Below are 6376 nucleotides of genomic sequence, written 5' to 3' on the forward strand. Positions count from 1 at the left end.
TTGTTCTGCAGTTTTTCCAGGTAGTTTTCAATAAGACTGAAGTCTTTCTAATATCCTTCCTCACTCTCAAGCCCAAGCAAGAGTAGTAACATTTAAACACAAAATACTCTGCAGATGCTGGGGTCAAAGCAACACTCACAACACGCTGGAGGAACTCAGCAGGTTGGACAGCATCCGTGGAAACATTGACTGATAGTTTCCACGGATGCTGCCCAACCTGCTGAGTTCCTCCAGCGCGTTGTGAGTGTTAGTAACATCTAAAGATTTCTTTTTGCAGCATGATTTTTTCCAAAGATTCCATTTCCTTTTAAATCCAAGAATCTTGTCACTTGAAGTCAAAACATTTTCTCCAGGGCCTTGCAGAGACTTGTTCAACTGGTTCATAAAATGAAAAATGTCTGTTAAATCAGCTAGCTTCTGCACCCATTCTTAATCTTCAAAGCACTCAGCAAAATCTGGGCTACTCCTTTCTTGAAAGTACTCCTGCAATTCACCTTTCAGCTCAACCACCCTGTTGAGAACGTTTCCTCTGCTAAACCACCAGATTTCTGTCTGTAGCAGGAGATTGGTGTGCTCTTTGTCCAAGTTTTCACAGTTTTTTTTAAAAACATGCTTGAGTGTACTGGTCTTAACACTAGTAAATAACGAGCCCTTTTACTGACTGACTATCCGCGAAAGCTTTAATCTGTTTGTTTTGAGATTTCAAAAGGCATTTAAAATAATCAGCACTTTTAAGTGTCTTTTCAATTTTGCTGCAGTGCTACATTTGTATGTTATTTGCCACAGACTAGTCACAATGGAATAGGACCACTTGAATCACCAGTCCATATAAAACCCATTGATAAATAGATTTCATTGTAAGGACGGACTGCATTGTTGCACTAGTCCAGTGAAATGACTCACAAGATTGTAATTCTTCATCATTAACCTTATCAGAATTGTCCAGAGGCCTAGGGCTAGAATCCTCCTCTTCCATTTCACACCTCAACTTCAAAAATCACCACACTGGACTGACTTTAGAATGAAAATTTCTCTCCAATTTTCTACTACACTGGTAGTTTATTTGCTCCCATAAGTCAGTTGGCGGATGCAAGGGGAAGTCCGGTAGGTAATTTGGGAGGGTGAGGCTGGCGTCACAGACCAAGTTGGGCAAGTCTTGGAAAACTCACTTCACACTTCTCAACAACCTACCGTCCTCCCCTCTGTGCAATACAGCTCTCACCGATTATCAACAGCCTCCCCCCACCACCCCCGTCTCGCATCAAAAACTGAGAATGGACTCAACCAAAGTAAACACAGTTCCACTGCGCACTGCCGTACTGGGCTGGGAGACCGCCAACAAGATTGCTAACGGCAACACTCACAACACGCTGGAGGAACTCAGCAGATCGGGCAGCATCCGTGGAAACGATCAGTCAACGTTTCGGGCCAGAACCCTTCGTCAGGACTGAAGAGGGAAGGGGCAGAGACCCTATAAAGAAGGTGGGGGAGGGTGGGAAGGAGAAGGCTGGTAGGTTCCAGGTGAAAAACCAGTAAGGGGAAAGATAAAGGAGTGGGGGAGGGAACCAGGGAGGGGATAGGCAGGAAAGGTGAAGAAAGAATAGGGGAAAGCACAATGGGTAGTAGGAGGAGGTGGAACCATGAGGGAGGTGATAGGCAGCTGGAGGAGGGGGCAGAGTGAAATAGGGATAGAGGAAGGGAAGGGGAGGGAATTACTGGAAGTTGGAGAATTCTATGTTCATACCAAGGGGCTGGAGACTACCTAGACGGTATATGAGGTGTTGCTCCTCCAACCTGAGTTTAGCCTCATCATGGCAGTAGAGGAGGCTATGTATGGGCAAATCCAAATGGGAATGTGAAGCAGAGTTGAAGTGGGTGGCTACCGGGAGATCCTATCTGTTGTGGCAGACGGAGCGGAGGTGCTCAACAAAGCTGTCCCCCAATCTGCGTCGGGTTTCACCGATGTAGAGGAGGCCGCACCGGGAGCACCGGATGCAATAGATGACCCCAACAGACTCACAAGTGAAGTGTTGCCTCACTTGGAAGCACTGTTTGGGGCCCTGAATGGTGGCAAGAGAGGAGGTGTAGGGACAGGGAGTCGCTTACAGGGATAAGTGCCGGGTGGGAGATCCGTTGGGAGGGACGTGTGGACCAGGAAGTCGTGGAGGGACCCATCCCTGCGGAAAGCGGAGAGGGGTGGAGAGGGAAAGATGTGCTTAGTGGTGGGGTCCTATTGAAGGTGGCGGAAGTTGCGGAGGATAATGTGCTGGATCTGGAGGCTGGTGGGGTGGTAGGTGAGGACAAGGGGAACTCTGGCCCTGTTGTGGTGGCGGGAGGATGGGGTGAGGGCCCAAGTGCGGGAAATGGAGGAGATGCAGGTGAGTGCATCATTGATGACAGCAGAAGGGAAACCACGATCCTTAAAGAAAGAGGACATTTGAGATGTCCTGGAATGGAAAGCCTCATCCTGGGAACAGATGTGGCCAAGATGGAGGAACTGGGAATAGGGAATGGCATTTTTGCATGTGGCAGGGTGGGAAGAGGTATAGTCGAGGTAACTATGAGAGTCAGTGGGCTTGTAGATGATGTCAGTGGACAGTCTGTCTCTAGAGATGGAGACCGAGACATCGAGAAAGGGGAGAGGAGTGTCCGAGGTGGACCAAGTGAATTTGAGGGCTGGGTGGAAGTTTGAAGTAAAGTCGATGAAATTGACGAGCTCAGCATGGGTGCAGGAAGCAGCACCAATGTAGTTGTCAACGTACCGAAGGAAAAGTTGGAGAGCAGTACCAGAATAGGTTTGGAGCACAGACTGTTCCACATAACCAAAGAGGCAGGCATAGCTAGGGCCCATGCCAGTTCCCATAGCTACACCCTTAGTCTGAAGAAAGTGGGAAGAGCCAAAAGAGAAGTTATTAAGTGTGAGTACCAGTTCCGCCGACCGGAGGAGGGTAGTGGTGGTGGGGAACTGGTGAGGTCTATTGTCCAGAAAGTAGCAGAGGGCTTTGAAGCCTTCTTGATAGGAAATGGAGGTGTATAAGGATTGGACATCCATAGTAAAAATGAAGCAGTTGGGACCTGGGAACTGGAAGTTATTGAAGAGGTGGAGGGCATGGGATGTATCCCGGATGTAGGTGGGGAGGGACTGAACTATGGGTGACAAAATGGAGTCCAGGTAGGCAGATACAAGTTCGGTGGGACAGGAGCAGGCAGAAACTATAGGTCTACCGGGACAGTCAGGCTTGTGGATCTTGGGGCGGAGGTAAAACCGAGCGGTACGGGGTGTGGGAATTATGAGTTTAGCGGCTAAAGATGAAAGGTCACCGGAGTTGATAAGGACGGTGATGGGCTGCTCAGTCACTACCCACCACTGCGAGCACCAGCATCGCGCGTCACACGAAATTCAGAAACCGATGTTTATTTTTTCTCAATCACAATCTCTCACAGAACCCCGGTTGAGAAACCCTATTCTAGCCCATGAGTGCTCAAAGTTGTTTAAAAAAAAATGGTGAGAACCTAGAGACCATGCATTGGGATCTCTCAGAAGCCCTGGGTTAACTCATCCACCTCAAACCCCACAAAACTGGCATGGAAACAATTTGTCCTCTATCTCAAAGAAGGAAAACGTTCTGAGCATTGATTACACCAAGTGTCACTCAGCAGAACATTTGGCATTGGATCTGGAACGAGCCACTCACCTGGATCTGAACGGAAGGTTAAACTAAGCAACACACACACAATGCTGGAGCAGCTCATCAGGCCGGGCAGCATCTATGGCAAAAAAGAGTACAGTCGACATTTCGGGACGGGACAAGACCCTTCATCAGGACTGGAGAAAAAAAACATGAGCAGTCAGAGTGAGAAGGTGGGGGTAGGGGAGGAAGAAACACAAGGTGATAGGTGAAACTGGCTGGGAGGGGGGAGGTGGGGGTGAAGTAAACAGCTGAGAGGTTTGGCAATAAAAAGGTAAATAGTCAAATTCAATAAATCTGTATACTGGAGGTGAGTGAGAAATTTAAAGTACAGCTATAGGTTAACCTACATCCAAAAAGGGTCATTACCCAACCCTGATTTTGAAAGAATTTATACAATTATAAATTTTCAACACACTTGGCGCCAGAAATTTACTGGAATCTGAAATTTGATAGAAGCATCTTAATAGTTGGCCACATTTAACTTACTATTTGAACGATGCATCCAATTTCTGCCTTTTGCCTTAGAATACGCAAAGGAGTCTTTCATCTGAATAGAGTGGAGGCCCACAGAGGGTATAAAGTAGCAGTTGGTATATCAGATGTTTTCCAGATGACAAACAACAATACTATCATCTCCATGATGCAATGAGGCAAAAAACAGAAAGACAGGGGTCATGTTGAATGTTGACAAATGCACCATTTAAAAATGCCAGTTCTTCACAATGATATACACACTAATCAGAGCAAAGACAAGCCCAAAAGAACCAAATCGCACAATGAAGACCTATGAAGTTTTCCAAGACCAATCCAATATGAGTTATTTTCTCACATCAGAACATACAGCAAACCTGAGAACCACTGAAGGATGTTAAATAACAATGACTATCATGTTGAGTTTCAAAAACAAACAAGGAAATACAGTAGTTTGTACAGAGACAAGCAGATCATCCTCCAATATTTTCCCAATATTTTTTTAGAGCCGCAGTGACTAACCACTAACCATTGCTCTGAACAGGAATTTTATTTATTTATTTAACACAGCCTGAAAAGTGAGCATCAATTTATATATTTTTTGTAATATGCATACTATGAATATTTAGAATAAAAAGTGGAAATCATATACATTTCATTATACTTATTGAGGGGAGTAATGAAATACAGCACAAAGAAAATCTTGCACTTCTCGTAATTTTTTTCTAGCTGTATCCAATCCCAGCTGCGTGGCAACAAAGGCTATGTGCATGGGAGCATTTCAGTTACTGTGTGGCCATGCACCTGCACAGCTTAGAGAGAACAGTGCCTCCAACTGCCATGAATTATATTATTTTGAAAGCAGGTATTCTATTAAAGGTCTGGGAGCAGTTCCAGTACAAGATTCCTTTCGATAGGTTTCAATGAGGTCACCCCTCATTCTTCTGAATTGCAGTGAATACAGGCCCAGGGCCATCAAACCCTCTTCATATGACAAGCCATTCAATCCTGGAAAAAAATGAACCCCATTTGAACCCTCTCCGGTTTCAGCACATCCTTTCTAAGGGGCCCAAAACTGCTCACAATACTCCAAGTAAGGCTTCATTAGTGCTTAATAAGGTCTCAACCAAGAACGGGGGAACATTCTGATAATTTTTTAACTGAGTTAAGATTTTTAGCTGTTAATTGGAGCACTTAAGAACTTGCTAGTCAGAGATTGAATTCTTTGTCAGATCTGGGAGTCCAACCTGAGGGAGCTTCTTCTCTGAGAGCTGTAGTGTCACAGGACGCCGCGGTAGTGTAGCAGTTAGCATGATACTGTAGAGCTCAAGGCGTTCCAGAGTTTGGAGTTCAATTCTGGCACCACCTGTTAGTACATCCTCCTCACTGAATGCGTGGGCTTCCTCCCAGAGTTCAAAGACGTACTGGGTAGGTTGACTGGTCATTGGGTGAATCAGGGCTGTCGGGGCCTGCTGAGGTGGCGTGGCTCGAAGGGCCTGTGGGGCGAACTCCACCCCGTGTGGCTAAATAAAGTTATAGCATAGAAACCGTATCTCTGGCACAGCTGATGCTGCACGGACCACCAAACACCTTTTTACATCGATTAGTTAGCTCTGTGGCTTGCCCAACTCTAGAATACAGATAGGCAAATCAATAAACCTGCATGTGAAAGAAAATGCTGAAGATCCAGAGTAACACACACAAAATGCTGGAGGAACTCAGCAGGTCAGGCGGCATCTGTGGAAATGAATAAATAGTCAGCGTTTCAGGCGGAGAGCCTTTTTCAAGACTGAGAAGAAAGGAGCAAGATAGCAGAATAAAAAGTTGGGGGGGCGGGAAGAGAAACCGGCTAGCTGGAAGGTGATAGGTGATAGGTGAAACCAGGTGCGTGGGAAAGGTGAAGAGCTGAAGAAGAAATCTGATAGCAGAGGAGAGTGGACCATAGGAGAAGGAGGGGATCCAGGGGATAGTTATAGGCAGGTGAGAAGGGGTAAAATGTCCAGTGGGATAGAGAGGAAGGGGGAAGAATTTGTTTACCAGGAGAAATAGATATTCATGCCATTGGACAGAATACAAAATGTTGTCACCCTCCACCCTGAGGCTAATCTCATTTTAGCACAAAAAACCATGGACTGACACATGAGAATAGGAACAGGAATTGGAATTAAAGAGTTTTACCACAAGGAAGCATGGCATCGTAATACAGTCAAGGA

This window comes from Mobula hypostoma, chromosome 27 (genome assembly GCF_963921235.1).
Source record: "Mobula hypostoma chromosome 27, sMobHyp1.1, whole genome shotgun sequence".
Classification (NCBI taxonomy): Eukaryota; Metazoa; Chordata; class Chondrichthyes; order Myliobatiformes; family Myliobatidae; genus Mobula; species Mobula hypostoma.